The 18,454-nt window shown below is 45.6% G+C and overlaps 1 protein-coding gene across 2 annotated transcripts in view; it reads left to right on the top strand.

Moving 5' to 3' along the window:
• Positions 1 to 18,454, top strand: part of GRM7 (glutamate metabotropic receptor 7) — a 233,624-nt gene that overhangs the window by 181,772 nt on the left and 33,398 nt on the right. The window lies entirely within an intron of this gene.

Below are 18,454 nucleotides of genomic sequence, written 5' to 3' on the forward strand. Positions count from 1 at the left end.
CACGTGCCATGGATAGCACTGTTTCCCTTCTCTGCTTAGCTGGTGGGCTCTTCATTTGATAAACTGGCAAATGATCAATAGCAATCATATTAGCTATTAGTTTTATTGTTGCATCCATTTCAATTGTATCCTTTCAGTAGGACACACGGGAATTAGCTGTCACATTGTCCAGAGAGAGGCATCTCTTAACTAAATCATGTTGAATACAAGGTGTAAGCAAAAAAAAAAACCGTCGAAAAACAGTCGGGTAGACGGGTGTGCTTCTGGAGCTCAGCACTGAGGGCAGTGCTTGGCCTGGTGAGTGCTGTGCTTCTCAGATGGCAGCCCCAGGGCACGTGGAAATTGTCCTGTGCTCCAGCTGCTGAGGCTAGGCTGACCCTTGCAGTCTTGCAGGGGTTATTTTTAAATACAATTAGGACAATACAATTCATTTTCCAAAACATTGCTGGAAGGTCTATTGACAAGACAAAACCTTTTCAGATTTGCACTGGAGGTATTTAAAAAGGGAGGCCCTTCTTTGCTTTTGAGTAAACAGCCTCCAAGAGGTGAAAAATCGATCTGCTGTTCCTGAGTGTAGGGCTCAGTCAGCCCAGGGGGGACTGAGCTTTGCAACCCTGTTACCTCACGGGTCTCAGGTCCCTTCTGTGTCTTCCTCTTGCTGCCCAGGTGGCTCCAGGTAATGCTGGGTGATAGACAGCTGGTGTTACTGCTCTCTGAATCTTCTTTAGAGAGAGCTGGGATTTCACAGTCATCTGGCAAATACCTGCAAGCCCCGTCTTGAGGGAGAAATGGAAATACTAGGCTGTCCTGAGCTGCTCTCAGACTGTTTTATCCTTCCAGCCCTGACCCCATCTACTTCCCCAGCATACTCTGACTGAAGCCAGGCATCCTTTGCCTTGCCTCAAATGTTCTCCCCCAGTTTTTGCATGGATTTAGACCTTTGGCTTCTTGCTACTCTTTTTTCCCTTCTATCTTCCTTTCAGGTTTGTTCTTTCACACAAGGCTTGGACAAGCTCACTGCTGTGGATAAAATTACTGCATCTTTTAAAGGAGTGAGCAAATTTCAGCTCCCAGCTAACACATCTCTCTTTGTGCCAGGGATATCATTTCCAAATTTGTAGCTGTTACACTTTTGGGTTATCGAAGTTAAATAGCAGGGAAATGCTGCAAGGTGGCTGGGTGGGTCTGTGCTTTGGTTACAGGTTTCATCCATAGGAAGGACCAGAGCTTTGGTCTTTGCAGTTCACAAGGTTGGTCATACAGAGCTGCAATTGTTTTGGCCTCAGTTGGCTGCTGGACGAGAGGATGGCCCAGGAGGAGCCAGAGATGATGGAGGTTTTCACCTATCATCTCGCCTCTGCAATGGGCTGTACAGGCAGCCTTTGCATCCCTAAAGGGAATTAATTTCAATGGGAAAGGAGGTGTGCCAAGTCTTACAAATGCTTCCAACACCTACTCTCCCTGTCGAGGGAGAGATAAGAAGCTGCATAAGCAGCTTTAAAGGCAGTTGGATGTGTTTGTAGCCATGGTCTGATGCAGGGAGCACAGTGCAGCTTTGAGCTCCTGCTTGGGGAGGCTTCCGGCTGCAGGTGACCAAGATAAAGTGCTTTAAATTGTTGTCTACAAAGATTTAATAGGTGATAGAAAGACCTGAAGGATTTCAAAGGCTGCTGCCAGCATTGAAGATCATTTAGTAGGAAAAGCTGTAGGTTTCCGTGCAGTCACAGAGCAGAATTATCCTGCACTTCTTTGCAAGTGTGAGATTCTTGTACAAATTCATGTAGGACAGCAAAAGAGCTGCTGATAAACTCAGTCTCACGCAGAGCACAGAAGAGGGCTTAGGAACCAGCCCTTCCTTTTGCTGTGCTCCAGCCCAGGGGAACATCCCACCGTGATGCACCGAGCCAGTGGCACCAGCTGCTGCTGCTCCCTGCAGCCTTGGGGGACACTGGGGACAGGGAACTCCAGGATCTGCCACCCCCTGAGCTCCTGCCGTGCTGCTGGGGCTGGCTGCAGTCCCTTGATAGAGAGCTGCTGTGTTCAGCCCAACAGATGGCCCAGTCTGACCGTACCTGTGCAGCCATGTGGCTGCCCTCAGGGCTGGTACCTGCAGGGGTCCCATGGGTGCTGCAGCACCTGAGTGCTCTGAAACCTCTGGCTTTGCTGGTGGGGCTTCCCCCTTCTGCTCTGCATGGAGACCAATCTGCAGGAGCTTTGCTGCTTGGCTTGCTTTTGTCTCCCTTTCTTTGAGGAGGGCCGAGGGGGCTGTACCTTGTTGTGGTGGATAGTGATTTCCTGTCAGATATTTCCTCTGGAAAAGATTGTGCTTAAGCTTAGCCACACGGGTCTTCACTGAAATGGAAATTGCACCTGCTGAAAATCTCATGCAACACAATCTTTTAAACTGAGAAATGGTGTTATATATAATGTTGTGATTTTCATTGTGTGGATCTATTTCATTTTATCGATAAATACAAGCAGAATGTTGTTTGGTAGAAAGCCCATTGAAAGTATGTACCTCGTTCAGTGTAGGAAATAACCACAACAGCAAAAAAAAAGATCTGGATCTATGCTCAAGTAATTCATAAAAGGCAAATCATTCCAGCAGTAGCATTTGCAGCAGACTGGTGTGGTCTGAGGCGAGCTGGATGTCAGAGTGTGAGCTGCAGGGTGGAGATAAACCGTTCTGTGGAGGGGGTGGCACGTGGAAAAAGCAAATTCCTGACCTTAGCACAGCTCGCCCTTCCTGGCTTTCTTTGCCCGCCATCTAAACATTCAGAAAGCAGATCATCAGTTGGAATTTGCAGGCTGGGTTTGGTACTGCAGCCTGTGGTTCCCAGTGGAAGTGGAATATGGGTGTCCTTACTGTGCTCCCCTGTGCTTTGGGCTTCTTTGGCTTTGGTGCAAGGGGCACGGAGCTGGCGCTCCACCCCTGGGCATCACTGCTGTCCCCTAGGGTCTGGGGGCTGTGCTTCAGGTGAGCTCTCGTGTGCTTTCCTGTGGTTATGAGTAGATATTCTAAAATGCTGATGTACCCTTTGTTTGAGTGACTGGAATGTTGTCATGTCTTTACTCAGAAAGATCCTTCCCTGGAGTGTGTGTTTGGTAGAAAGCCACTAAATGTGGAGAGAAGTCCCTGCAGAGGGGAGGGAGTCACTTTACTGTTGAACTCTGAGCAGCTCCTAAGGATTAAAACCATCATCCACTGAAGGTCCAGAAGGTGTTAGGGTTGAGGACAGGGGCTGGTGTCCATCCCCACCTGCTGCCCAGCTCCTCTGTGGCATTGCTCAGCTTCACCTGCATGCTGGGAGAGGGACTGTAGGCATGACACACTGCCTTTATGCTCCTGGTATAATTCGTTTTGACAACAAAACTATTTTAAATGATCCACTGATTTGGGTGAATCTCACCAGGAACAAGGTGGCCTTAAAGAGCTGCTAAACCTATTCCAGGAGTTGTAGCTTGGTGGTGGAGTCCCACTCCTCCTTGTTTGCAGGAGGATCTCCTGAGAAGGTAGGTGAGATAAAAAGCACATCCCAAATTTAAAGTAAGTTTTTTGAAAGAATGTCTTTTTTTTAATGGAGCAGGAAGGATGTGCTGGGAAACTGAGGCAATGTTGGGCTGGGGTGTGTTGTTGGTGTCATAAGGAGATGAATAGGGCAGGAGGAACTGCTGGGGTTTGGGTTAAGAAACCTTGCTTAGGGTGGGTTTTTTCTCATTGCTCTGCTTCCCTTCCTCCTGACAATGCTCAGCTCTGATTATAAAGGTCTATGAGGTCACAAACTATTTTCTTCTCCTACAGTTATTTAGAATTACCCAATATACACTGTTGCTTAGATTAAATTTCCTGAATGTAACAGTGAAAAATTGGGTCCCTTGAATGGCAGCCCTGACCACCAGTCTGCTCTGTGCAGCAGCCACACCAGCACCCACGGGGGCACTTGGCCTGTCCCTGGGACCCCTCCTCAGTACCTGCAGCTGAGGGGGCTTCCTGCCAGCAGGCTGTCCTGATCTTGGAGGAGGGATGCAATGTGGAAACTTGACAGAGCTCTACCTGTTAGCTTAAAAGAAATCATTGTGTTCATGGCTTGAAGTCCATATCAGTGCTCCTTAGCTATGTACAGACCTAGTGGTGTATGTTGCATATTCCCCTAAGGCCTTATTTTCCCAAATTATGTCATTGAACTAATATAGAGGGATATGTCATCATTATATTTTTGTTTCACAGAGGTTTTTTTGCCTCGTAGCTGTGATTACTTTTATTTAGTAATTGCTAAAATTAAAATAATACCTTTCTGGATATGTCTACAAGTTAGAAATAACTGTCAACGGGCTTCTGAATATCTTCTCCAAATGGGATTTTGTTCTTTTTTTAAGCATTTTCAGGATTTTTTTCCAAGTTAAAATGGTTATAATGATTTGGAGTGAGTGATGATGGTTTCCCAGCCTGTGGTCTTCCTGCTTGGGAGCTTTATTCATTCTGGAATGAAAAGAAGCAGAGAAGGGTTGACCAGGTAGTCATTGTGTTCCATCACTTTATTTCTGCATCCAGATTGTATAAACGTTTTGGCTGAGGGCTCTTTTTAATGGTAACACAACCACTACAAAATCTGAGGTCCTTAATCTGATCTCTTCTTCCCCCTTCCTTCCTGTTTCTCTATTTTTTTAATGCCCATTTTATTCAAATCAACAAGCAGTGCAAGTCAGGTATAATTGGCAGCAAAATTTTTACTTATTGTGTTGAATGTTACAAAATACTGTAATTTGAAGGTGCAGGCAAAGTGGATTCTTATTCAGGTTAAATAATCTGAATGTTAGGACCAAAGCACTTCAGTGTAAGATCTGTTTTTTGGTGAAACTAAGTTACCCTTCAATTCTCTGTAACACAAATGCTGATTAACCAGGCAGGACACCCATTTCTTTCCCCCCCGGGAAGGCTTGAGATGACAGTTGCTAAAGCAACTCTGCATATGTGGATTTGGGAGTTATGAGGATTTTAATGCAACATTTGTTGAAGTTTTATATTGCTGGATGGTGGAGAAAATCAGTCTTAGAGGCTCACAGGGAATGGGACTTTGAATCTACCATAATTTGGGGCTCATTCAAGGGCAGTTGTGAGTTGTAGCTTTCATTTAAAGGAGCATTCTAGCAATAGTACCTGCTTAAAGCTCATTAACCACTAATATTAATTTATCTTGGAAATGAAAAAAACATGGAATAATGACCTGACATTAGAGCTGTCCTGAGACAAGCCTGAGCTGCAAAGCAGCTTCCCCTAATTTTTAGTGACAGCCCCACAGGCTGGAGCTGGAAGGTCTGGAGATCTGCCAAGAAAAGAGTATACAATAAAGTCCACTTTTGTGGAGTATTGGTCTATTGACAGGGAGGCTTTCATGTGAATTGAGAGAAAATCAAATGTTCTTTGAAATCTAGAAATTAAATAAGCAGTGGAATTTTTTTTGTGATAACCTCTATTACAAAAATTATCCTGATGGCTTGTGTTATTTCTATCAGGTTATATTAAGAACAGGACTGTAAAAGTGTATAGAAAACCTTGTGAATTCCTTCACGTGTCTATAGAGTTTCAAAGTTAATTTCTGTAGAACCAGTCAAAAATCTTAAGCATACAACTTCTTGACGGAGTTCTCCATAAGATTTATTTTATTACCTTCTGCATTCGTTTTGTCTTCCAAGTGGAAAGGATGTTCTTCCTAGTAAAAAAAGAGCACAGAAGGCTTGTAAATGTGTCACTGCTACTAATGACTTAGCCTTGAAAAAAAATAATATCAGTATTTACATTCACCTCATTGCAGCCCTGAGGGCTACAAGGGGGTTGAGTTCTGGAGTCATTGATCTTTTGCCACATGCTTGTTTCTCTGTTTCTGGTGTTTGTGGGAGTTTTCGTCCCTAAACAACCAGACACTCACTGAGCCACCACTCCCCAACAGAGCTGGCTTCTGCCCCTTGGTGGCTGCTGTTTCCAGCTCCTGAAGGGGAGGACAGCTTGGGAAAAAGGGGCTAGAATCATCAAATCATCCTAGTTGCAAATGACCTTGAAGATCATCAAGTCCAACTAGCATAGACTGGCTTGCTTCCCAGTGCTCACTGTTGGCTTTGGAGGTTAGATGGCAGGAATACCTGCTTAGTAGGGTGCTGCAAGAGAAAAGGATATGGGAAAAGAAAGGGGTGGGGAAAGACAAAATAAGATCAAAGTAAAGTATGATTATAGTGGCCTGAGGTCAGGCACCTGGGGTTTCTGGATGGACCCTGCCCTAATGCTTCAGTGCAGCAGAGAGGAGTGGGGTTGTCACTTGTGTTTGGCAGGAGGGGAACTGGCCTGGGGCTCAGCAGGAGGAAGGCACAGCAAAGCTGAGATAGAAAAAGCTGTTCTAGTGGTTGGTGCTGAAAAGGAGGGGAGGTTGGTAGTGCCCCAGCAGGAGATGAGGCTGGGGAAGGCTGCTCGTCTCCGAGAAGCCTGTGGTGGATAGGTTTACTGCTGGGTGGTGGCTGTGTCTTCTAGACAACTGGAAGCTGTTTTGTTTTGCAGAATGTGCCTGAGGCAACACTCCTAGGAAAGCCAGGCTGGCTTAGAGTATCATTGCCTTGTCTCAGGCTCTCAGTATGCCTTCCTGCTTGTTGTGGGAGAGTCATGCATGGGAGGTGCAAGAACGTGGTTCTGTCCTTCTGCACGCCGGGGCTCTGTGCGGGTCAGGACTGGGGGCACAGAGCTGTGCAGCCTCCCAAGGGCTCTCCTGCAGCCCTGCACTGCACCCAGAGCATCCTGCTGGGGCTGGCAGCCACGCTGTTTTCTCCAGCTATTAGAGATGGGTGTAAAAACATCTCCTTTACAGCCAGCCATGGCTGCCAGCAGTGCAGGAGGTGCCGTGCCTGGGGCTGCTGCCAGCACGTTGCTCGCTGCCGTTCCTGGGGCACTTGCATCCACCAGAGGTGGGAGCCCAGACTTCTGAAGAGCTCAGCCCAGGGAACTCTCTGCTTAGGCTGCATGAGGTCCTCAGTGCCCATCAGGCACAGCACCAGTGGAGCTGGGCAGCTGGGAGCTCTGCAGAAACCAACACACAAAGAAGTGTGTAAGAAGTGGAACCTGGCGTTGGGACATCCAAATGTCACCTCATTTGCACCAACAGGGCTGCACTTCTATAGACCGGTTTTGACCTGACCCTTGGTGTTTCAAAAACACTTTAAGTCACTTTTGTAAATCATTAAGTATTTCCTGAAGTTTTGCTGCTCTCTGAAGTGAGGCTAAAATGGTACATTAATACGTGTTGCCATGAAATTTCTTGTAATTGTGTTTCTACGCTGGGTAGAAAACAATGAGTGGTGGGAAAATATCTCTTTATGTTTAAATGTGTTTTAAAAGCTTTAATTTTCACTTATTTCTGGAACTATATAGCGATTCTGCATTTTTATCCACCACTAATTTTTATAATGTTCAGCCAGGCAAAGCCTGCAGTGTTTCAGAAATGAATACAATAATAACAGTTCCTTGCATGTGGTAGAAACCTACAGCTTTTTACACTGGGTTTAGAAACTACAAGTTAGAAGTGCTGTATCCACGGGCATGTAGCAATTTTAGCAGCACTAAGAAATACAGTCTAAGGTGGGCAGCGTGTGTTGTTCTGTATGTGTTCCCAGGCTGTGCTCACCACCATGGCATGCAGAGTGCCCTAAGGATGGTGTTAACCACGTTAACATGATTGGGTGGGAAGACTGGGCAATCCCAGCTGGGCAGAAGATAATCACCAGGATTGGGGCAGGATGTGGGAGCTGACCCCTGTGCTCTTCAAAGAGGCAGAATTAAGAAATTTTGATGATAAATCTATGCAAAAGTGCACAATGTGCCCAGGAGGCTGCACTGTATTCCCAAGTCAGGACTCTTCTGGAAGAGGGATGTCTGCCTGCACTTGCTCCTGGCTGGGAGATCTCTCTGGCTGCCTTCAGCACCTCCTCAGTTCTGCCGAGCCAGTGAAAGGCTGCAGGACTGTGAGAATTGCAGATCTGTGTTGTCTCTGTTGTCAAGGCAGTATTTAAAGCTAGGTAGCAGAAAAAGGTGCATACTCTGGGTGAAATAAGAGGTGATTAGAGTAATTAGATACCCCTCAGAAGACCGTAAATTAATGGTGATTATGATTCTTGAAACAACAGAAGCATAAGGTACATCTAACATTGATCTGGTTTATCACATTTGCTGCAGTGTAATGCTCCTTTAACGTTAATATGTACTTCTGTAGTAAAATCTAATTGCAGGCACAGAGCAGGCAGAGCCCAGGGCCACAATCCTGCTGCACATAATTACCTGAGGAGGAGGGTGCAGGCTCCCAGGGAAGCTGGGGAGAAGCGGGGCAGTCGTCGTGTTCCCGCGTATGCAGCAATAGCCTTCAGGAACGTATAGATGAAAGCTAAAAGATAATTAACAATCCATTCAATTTTGTGAAATTTTCAATTACTGGAGCAGGTATCTTCGTAATGGAGTAATAATGCTACATTAGGATTTGTCTGTGGCTGCCTCCTCACAGAAACGCATTGGTTGGAGCCGAGAGCCGGTGCAGCCCCGCGGTGCTCCCGCTGCCTCCCAGCACTCTTTGAAGCCTGGGAGCTGCTGCTTTGATGTCTGGTGGGGAAAGTGAGGGATCTCTTTGCTCTGATAATTCCAGCCTTTTCCATTCCCTTCTTTGTGGAGGAGAGAGAAAAAAAGCTGATTCAGAAGATGGAAAATGAATCCTGACAGGAGTTTGCATTATAGAGGGGAAAACATGCCCACCCAGACCAGGGCAGAGTCACCAGTTCTGTGAGCAGGGGCACGAGGTGACGGGGCTGCCGGGTTCCTGCCATGCTCTCTGCTCTCTGTTACTGGGCCCCTTAGTGAGACCAAAAATGTATAGCTGATGATCCCTTCCCTTTGAAGAGAAACGGCAGGTCTCTGAGGATGTGTCATGGCAGGGGATGCTGCTGGAGGTACCGTCTTGGGGAAGGAAGGGGATGTTCTGGGGCAAAACTATGAATTAGTCATTTTTCACTGGCTTTTGGGTGGGCTGTTCTTCCACACTGCCAGTGCAGCCTCCAGCAGCCCAGCTGCTGCTACAGTCATTGAAGCAGGGAGTGAAAACCTCCTGCTCAGCCATCTGTGTTTCCATTTTGCCCTGTTAGCCTGGAGGCAGCAGGTATGAACCATCTCAAGCTGACTGGGCTAGTGAACACAGGGCTGGTGTTGGTGCCCCATGGTGTTCCCTGCTCAGAGCCCCGGAGCGGCAGGGACCCTGCCTGGGCACACACTTTGGTGCCAGCTGCCACCCTCCTGCCACACACCAGCATGGAAATGGTTCAAAAAGGTGCCAAGGAAAGTGTGAAAGAGGATTTTCTTTGTGCTCTGTCATTCCTAGTGCATACTTAATTTTCTCTGGCTAAAAAGCGATATAATTTTTTAAGGGGAGAAATGTGTAGGTGTTTAACGCATAGTGTTGACATGTTCTTTTTTGGTTCCTTATGGTTTTTTAGAAAATGTAGAACTGCCAAGAGAGTTTTCCATATGAAAAGCAATCTCTGTTTAGGCCCCTGTTGTGTTATAGAGCAGTTTCTTTCTGCAGCAGGAACTGACAACACCTCTCTGTGAAATAATTGTGATTCCACTGAGTCCAGAGGAGTAATTACTTTGTTGATGAAACTTTTCTCTTTGTTTGCATTTTGATATCTCTGCAATGTCAAACTCACTTGAGCTGACAGCACAATTTCTCCAGCAGAGCTGTTGCATCAACCATGCAACTGCTGTTGGGCGTTAGGGGGGATTTTTTCAGACTTGCTGAATTTCGGTGCCAGCAACAGCAGAAACTCAGTGCTGCAAAACCCCTGTTCCACAAATGGTGCTTCTGAGCCGTGCCAATAGTCACATGTACCTCAGGGTAGCTACATGTAGGAACAAGGGGTGACTGTATAAAATAGCTCTTCAAAGTTAGTTTACAAGGAAGTCATCATAAAATTATCCCATCTACTCAGAACAGGGGAGGGTGGTTTATTTAATGTCTTTGCAGATACTTTCAATTTGCGATAATCTATTTCAATGACTGTTTTGAATTTCCTGTGTATGTGAGGCTTGACATAAGTGCATTACAAAGATGATGTGGTTTCCCAGAGGTATTGATATATTCCTGCAACCCTGGTTCTCCTCTGGCATGTGTTTTTTTGGGGGAGTCCTGCTTAAGGGGTTCAGGTGTGATGCTTTTGGGCTGTATTGAAAGGTCATTCCCTGTGCTAAACTCTACAGGATTGGTCTACAGCTGGTGGCCAGAGGATGGTGTGCTCTGCTAGGTCTGCACCATGGATAGTGCAGTTTGGTTTTCACTACAGAAAACCTCAGTTCTCATTAATGCTCCTTTGTTTGAACAAGAGTTAATCATCTTTTGAGAAAAACCCTGTAGATCATGGCTAACATTGTAAGCCAAATGCTAAGAACTGAAGCAGCATTTTGTGAGAGCAGATCACAACCAGTTTCTGAATCCCACGGGTATTGTAGAAACATAATAATGTTATTTTGAGTAAGAAATAATGGCTGCTGATTCTAAGCTCATCCAGGAACAAAAAGAGAACCATGAAGGGCTTATTCAATACAATGTAAGTTATGCAGATGTTTCTCAATTTTCTTGCTGAACTTGTCCCTTGTCAGGGTTTCATTTGATCAAACCATTTCAGCAGAAAGAATGGGTCCTTAAGCACTTTTGTCATTGCCCATGAATGCTTTATGCTGCCTGGGAAAGTACAGCGAATCAAGTACCCTTGTCAGTCCCAGGGGAAGGAGCATCCTTCATTGCTGCTACTTGGGTCACACATTCAGAGCGAAATTTTCCTGCTGTTCATTTTAGAATAAACAGAAGCAAAAGGGAAGCAGAAAACAAACACGCAGGGAGCGAGTCAGCCAAGTGTGTCTGTCAGAGGGAGCCTGGGGATGGGTGTCCTACCTGTAGTACAACTGCATCACCCTGCACCAAAGCAGTGAGGAAGGAAGAGGGGATGTGTGGCTTTGGAGCCAGTAGTTCAGCTGGTGTCTTACCTGAGAGAGGCTGAAATGACTTTTTTTACAAAACCACTAAAAAATCCAAAGCTGTGGGGACTGGTAAGGAAATCTGCCCCACTGCAAAACAAAACCTCCCTTGCTCATGGAGGCGGTTGCAGTTTGCTCTGAGTAACATCTCCTAACACAAAAATGTCAGGTCCTCTGTGCATACCAGGGAGCTGAATGTGGCTGGGTTTGCAGAGGAAGAAAACAGCTATTCTTGAAAGTGCATTTTCAGTCTAGCAAGGCCGATTTAATGCAAAGGGAAAACTAGGTTTCACTAGACGTAAGGGATGTACACAAAAATATTGACCTGAAGGATTTATTTGTTCTTTTAAATGGTTTAAGCAGGCATGTAATAATAATAAAAGTAGAAACCATCACACTCAGTCAAAGAAATTGCCTTACATTTTGTCTTTGAGGCATAAGCTTAGCAGAAGGTTAGAGAGAAACAACAATGAATGCTTGCAGACTGAAGCAAGAATTTTGTGTCCCAAGTGTCCTCCGTCAAAAGTGATTTGGGGCGTGTTTATACTCCTGTATTTTGAAGCACTTCTTTAAAAACCTGTGTTTGTGCTCCTCAGAAACGACTCAGCAAAGCAAGAGGCTCCTTCCTCACCGCGCAGGCTGGTGGAGCTGGGTCGGTGCAGGTGGGTCGGTTGCTCCATGGGGTGCTGGGAAAGGACCACAGCCACCAGCAGGTCACAGGGCATGTCCCATGGTCCCCAGCCAGCTCATCCCACAGCCGCTGAGCTGCCCCCACACCATGTCAGCTGGTTGCAGAGGGACAGAGGAGCCCCCGGGGTGCCTGGCACAGGGGAGCTGTCACTGGCCATGCTCTGCCCTGCCCTCCCTGGCAGCTTCACTGACCCATCCTGGTGTGTGTGTGTGTGGCAGAAAGTGGCTGAGAACTGTTGTCAGAGGGTTGGTACCTTGTGAGAAATGAAAAGCCTTTCAGAGAGAGAGTGAGTCTGTGCCTGCCAAACTGGGATGGCCCCGAGCCCATCCAGGAGCTGCTCTGGGGCTTGGGTGAGGGGCAAATTGAGAAGGGCACTTAGGGAAGGGGGCTGAGAGAGATGATTTCTTTGTTGTTTTTTCCTCCTGTTAAGGAAGGTATCTCCTTGGGCCAGTACTCTGCTCAGTGTGACAGAGAGAAGCCCTGGGAGGTGGGAAGCCCAGTAAGAGACCAGGGCTGGAGCAGTGCTGGAACCACCATCCATCCGTGCCACCACCACCCAGGGTTTGGTGGTGACAGGTCTGCCCTTTGCTGGTAGCTGTGGCACAGCCACCCCACAGCCCTCACCAGGTGAGTGGGATGCCCTGTCTAGAGAGCAGAAAAGAAAGCCAAGGAAGAACTTTTCCTTCTGCAGTTTGGTGCTTTGAGATTGTTTCCATCTTAAAATTTCTCTTTGCTGTTGGTAGCATGCCCAGCTCTGTGTTCTCGCAGCAGCAGAGACTGAAGATCCATGTTTTCTGTCCCATGCTGAGTAGTGGGAAAATAGTAGGCAGCAACTGGGGATGTATCCAGCAGCCCTGGTGGTGCTGAGGCCTGTTTTACAAGACAGGCTCCCTTCTCTGCAGAGGTTTCCCAGCCAGATCTCTGCTGATGGGGTCAGGCAGGAGAGCTTTGGTGACCTCTTTAGTTATCAATGCTTGATGAAGGGTTTTTCAGGTTTAGCACTTGGCAGTTAATGATGTCAGGAGCTTATTCAATCTGTGTTGGCATTTGGCCTTTAGATAGCTGGAGTATCTGTGATGACAAAACTCAGAGTGGGGGAAGGAGGTGAAACTCCTTTTCCTAGCCCGGCAATAAGTGCTCTTCTTGCACTACTAATTGTCCATTAACCACCATCCATTCAGCCACTACCTGCCTCTGCCAGAGCAGGGTAACCTGAGGTTTCACCCTGCCCATGCCCCGACACATCTGGTTTCACCAATTAAGTAATGTACATGCTGTGTTTTGACCAAGTAAAAAATTATCTTTGCATTGTAAATTTAAGATCTCGAGCGTTCACAAGATCTTCATTGGACTCAGAGTTGGAGTAGAGACATTTATTTAAAAGAATCCAGAGGGAGCGGGAGGACAAAATATGTGATGAACAATATGCCATCATCTTCCTCTTGTTCCCTGTGATTTACATTTTCAACATCAGAGCAACCTGTAATGTTTAATGGAGGTAAGTAAATATAATTTGAAGACAAAAGAGCTCTTTTTGGTAGCGGAAGAGATTCTTGTAACAAACTTAACTAGCAACAATAATTCACCAGAAAGTTGAAGACCAAAATGCGTTTAAAAGCTTAGCACTGGATTGTTTTAAGTGATCCTAGCAGAAGGGAATGGAAATCAATTAGTTTAGCTAAAGTGCTTAAAAGATGATTACAGCTGGAGAGAAAATCTTGTGAGAACTGATATTAGGTAGTAGTTGAGATTTATTCTGGTACCTTAATTGAAAGACCAGGGAAGTTTAAGCAGAAAGATTAAGGGGTTTGATTCTCCAGAACTTCAAAATCAATGTTGTTTTAGTGTATTTTATTGACTGGAGTATGAAATCTGGTAATGACTGAAGATAAGAAAGAAAGGTCAGGGCTTCTCAACATCCCACTGATAATTGCTCCATGTCCTCACGGCTGGCCAAGCTGGGGCAGAGCCCATGCTCCAGCCCAGGGCCAGCACCAGATTTAGCCCAACCTGGACCTGAGCAAGGATTTGCTTGGGAAAAAATAAACACATGGTCTGGATGGACACCCAGGTCTGTGAGCACAGGGGGTCATCCCTTGCCCAGGGCTGTGGCTCGAAAGGTAAATGCATCAGACAACCCTTATTACAGGACACTTCCCAGGAGGAGCAGGACTGGCTTGATTTGATTGCAATCATAGGCACGGAAAAATTCCTCCTTTGGCTTTAGATGTTTTTCCTTCCCTGAAGGCCTGGGGGTTGTGTCCACTGACAGCAGGTACAGGTTTTCACAAAAATGCTGCCTTGTATTTACAAGCTTCCTTGTGGATTCCTCATGCAGAGCTCAGGGAGCTACCAGGTACTCAGCATTTATTTCTTGGCACATAATAGGGCATAGAAGTCAGTAAATAAATCTCAGGTAAAGCAGGTATGTTGTGCAACAAGACAGCAAGAAACAGTGCTTGATTTTTTTTTATTTTTATCAGGTCAAAAATGTATTTCCTAAAGTACAGGTGCAGAATAGGGTCTGTGGGCCAGTAACTTTGGACATGTCATGGGTTAAACACATGAATGGACTTGGTGTAAAACTCAGGTTTTGCTTTCCATAGAAGTAGCCCAAATGAATCTGCTGAAATAAGGAGCTCAAAATAAGTCAGAGTTTTGTGGTGTTATCTCTGAGGTGTGACACGTGGGAGTTAATTTCTGAGTTGAACTGCAGCTGGTAGTGAGGAGTTGTGGGCTGTGACACAGGGACCACCTCGTTAGACCATCCTGGAAATGGTTTGGATATTGCTGTAAATTCTTACTGCAGCATCAAACTTGAGACAGAGATTCAGTTACTTCCTACAATAAAAGAAATGCAATGTGTGATAATTAAGAGAGGAAGGTCCTTCCTCATGCTCTGGATTAGTGTTGGCACGCATGGATACCTCCTGACAGTGGGGGGATGGCAGAACAACTGGAATTTGGCAGGTCCTAAAATGATAGATTTTTGGTAATTAAATCTCATTTAAATGAGCACCTAAAGCATCTTGTATTCTGGGATTACCCATTCCCACTTTAGCATAACAATCAGCACCCATCTGCATGCCACAGAAACCCAAGGACTGTGTAAGCTCCTGCTGATGGATTATGATGGGTTGGGAGTTGCTGTGGCAACGCTTTGTTCCCATTGTGGTACATTAGTAGCAAGAAGAATTGGACGACTCAAGTCACTTAGTTAATTAAATGCAAACTTGGACAGCTCTGAAGGAATCATAGAGAGAATTAACACCTTCTAGTGCACCCCTCTAAAATGTGACGATTTTAAAAACTCCCAGTGTGTTTCTGTGTCCTGGATGGGTCTTTCCTGGACTTGTGTGTTGTCCTGGGGGTTGTGGTGTGATGGGTTTTGAGCAGCTGGCTGAGGGGGGATCAGGGCAGCCCCTTGTCTGGCTCAGGGCATCCAGTAGAAGCTGGTGATTGGCTGGAATTGCAGACTGATCTTTGGACTTGGATGCAACTTCTAGATCCCAAAATGCATTCCAAGTGCAGAGTCACACGCTCCCTCTGCAGCACTCTGATGGCATCCTGAAACCAGCCAGGACACTTCCAGCAGTAACGAGTTCGCTTCTAAGTAGCAAAATCAATATGTAAATGCTCTGTTTTAAATAATAATTACATTATAATTTTTAAAGGAAGTAAAAATCTGGCTTGCTTTATATATATATTTGTCAGTGCTTTGAAATAACCAGCGTTCTACTCCAAAGGTCTTGAAAGAGAAGCAGTATGTGTAGGATTAGCCTTTTTCCTCCCCACTCCTCCACTGGCATCAGCTTGCACTTTGAATTCCCCTGAAGGCCTCTGGGCAGAATTAGATCTTACTTCTAATGCAAATACATGGAATATGTTATCAGTGTAGGCCTGGGTCAAACTTCACTGACACAGAAAGATTCCCATTGACTTCTCCAGGGCAGGGTCACAGTGAAGACAGCGAGCTATCTGGAATTAGCACGGGAACAGGCAGGGCTGGGCAGTTCTGTGATGTGTTAGATGAGCAAGGTGTTTTTTCTGGGACTGGTTTGAGGTTTTGCGTGCTGGTTGTTCTTGTGTAGAGGAATACTTGGTTGCTTCAACCACCCATGAGAAAGCATTCGGTGGAGACCTTCTCCACCAGCCACGTGGGTCTGCTTGGAGACTGGGACAGGATGAGTGGGTACCTGAGATAGGTGCTTCCAAAGATGAATACCCTGCCAGAGGCACTGTCAAGTGAGAAGTTGGTAGAATGATGAGGAAATCAAATACATTCTCCAGAAAATGTTCCCAGACCTGGTGATGCAGGTGAAATAATGATCCAGCAGGCATTGAGCGTGGCAGGAGCTCCTTCAGTCTTACTGTGGGGCAACTTCACAGAAATCTTTAAGTAATCAAATGAGAGCATCACTAACATGTATGGTCAGAATTCTGTAATTATTGAAGGTATTACCTCCAGCTGCAGAGAAGAGTAAGTCTTGCTCTTCTAGGAGGGCCAGAGGGTTTTGTGTGGAGGGTGGATGGCTTGGGGAGGGTTTTTTTGTTACCCTGGTGTGTTGGTAGATCAAGAAGGTTCAGTTCCTGAAGAGAGTGGATGCAAAGAGAATCTATTAACTGGACTGTCTCAGAAAAAGAGCAATTTTATCTCAGAGAAGGCCTTCCAGCTGGGTGGAAGTGACTGGATATAAATAAAACATTCATATGGCTGGATCGAGGAGACAAAATTGAAGGTGAAAGGACAGAAAAAAAGTTTGAAGCTTGCTCTGTAAAACGAATCCTCTGCGTGGGGCCCTGTTTTTCATTAGGAGCATGGCATGGGCTGAAATTCCTTCTTTTTTCCCCTTGTTAAGACTTGAACTTGACAGCTCAGGAAAACCTAACATCCAAGAGCAGGGTCAGCACAGATACCTTATCTGCCCGTTGTCCTTTCCAGCTCCACCTGAGACCCCAGTCCAGTCTGGTGGAGCCTGTCATGGAGAGATGCACTGCAGCCCCCTCCCCCTTTTTTTTTTTTTTTCCAGTTTTGCTCTGTGAGTGGTTATAAAGCTATAAAAATATTTATATCTATTTTGGATTATAAATTTAATTTTGCAAGACCTGAGTACATAAAGGAGAGGGCTGTCTGCCATCATAATGTCAGGCTGACAGACTTACTGTGCAACAAAAATAAAGAAAATTGCAAAACCCCAAATGGTTAACAGCATCTAGTGGGGAGAGAACCATTAGGGCATTTGTGCCTCTCTTCTTTCCAGGCTATGAATAATTTTGGCAATATTTTCCGGCGCTGTCAAGGCAGAGCAGCAGTTTGTATCAGCTGCATTTCATTGCCATGACAACCTGCTGCAGATCCATGAGCTACTGTCGATTGTCAAGCCTGTCCTCAGTGGTGACCTGCAGCTGGACAGAGGAGCCTACCTGCATAGTGCCTCCATGGGAGCTGTGAGAGTACATAAGGAGCCAACCTACCGACTGACAGGAGCTTCAGGGGCTCCTGCTGTCTCTGGAGTTCCATCCTGCTTTTCCTTGGAGGATGATTCTTCACATTTTGAGGTGTTTCATACCTTGCCTCTCTCATTCAGCTTCCAGAAAGCTCCATGCAAGGGATGCAGAAGAAATATTGGAGCCTTGTGTCATGGGTATCCCGCTGAGTCACAGTGATGAGGTCAGAATACGTTGCCTTGGCAGCTCTAGTTTCATCCTAAGCACACAAGGTCTTCTTAGGCTGATGATCAGAGAGGTTTGCCTTAGCATGCTATCAGCATAAGATTAAGCATCTATAATATTTTATTTTTAAACAGCACCCTTCTTCCTTTTTCTTGAACTATTAACTAGCACCATGGATTCTGAATGGCTGCAAAGTAAAAGTTCTAGAAAACAAGGCAGCTTCTTTGAATAAAAGCCTCTTTGGAATGGTTTTATTATGCTTGACTGCTTTTGAGAACCATAATATTTTTAGTTCCCCATCCACTTGCCCATCTGTATGTTTCCTTATACACACATTAGCTTGCAGTTAATTTGTCTTTTTATAATCAATACCTTTCACTGAATATTCACTGTTGCTTGTTCCTCCATCTAACATAAGAGGAATTGTCCTGAAGTCGTTTGACCTAAGTTTGTTTTCTATTCTAGAATGCATTAATAATTTAAGAAAATTTGTGAGATAGCTTTGTCTTGTGGTCACTCAGCAAGTATTTGGTGGGGAGAAGTCAGAAGTGTGGTGGGGCTCTCTGGTCTCTACTCTTACAAGCAGTATTTGATCCTTAGGATACTTCTGAGGGCTTTGCCACAGCCGTTGCTGCTGTGCCACTTTCCCCAGGCTGCCAGGGGTGCTTCGTGGCACTTCCACAGGAAATCTGAGGATAAAGACAATGATTTTGGTAATCACAGGGGTTGTGTTGTGTGAAAAGCCTGGGTGCATAGTCACACCTCCTCAGGAGGTGCCGGTGGCACCCAGGGCAGTGCAGGTGTGCAGGGCACCAGCCCCAGCACCTCACCTGGCTCTGCTCAACAGGTTTGCTTTGGTTTTCTCCCCCTGCCTTGACACTGAATTATTCAGTAGTTGAAGTGAGTAAAATTAAAGATTTCTAGACTACTGACATTTGGAATATAAGAAGGTTAGCAAAATCTATTTCATTTGAACTCTAATCTCTGGTCATGTATAAAATGAATAAAATGCAGTAAGTGTGGAGAAATATGATTTATAA

Source organism: Apus apus, chromosome 9 (assembly GCF_020740795.1).
Source record: "Apus apus isolate bApuApu2 chromosome 9, bApuApu2.pri.cur, whole genome shotgun sequence".
NCBI lineage: Eukaryota > Metazoa > Chordata > Aves > Apodiformes > Apodidae > Apus > Apus apus.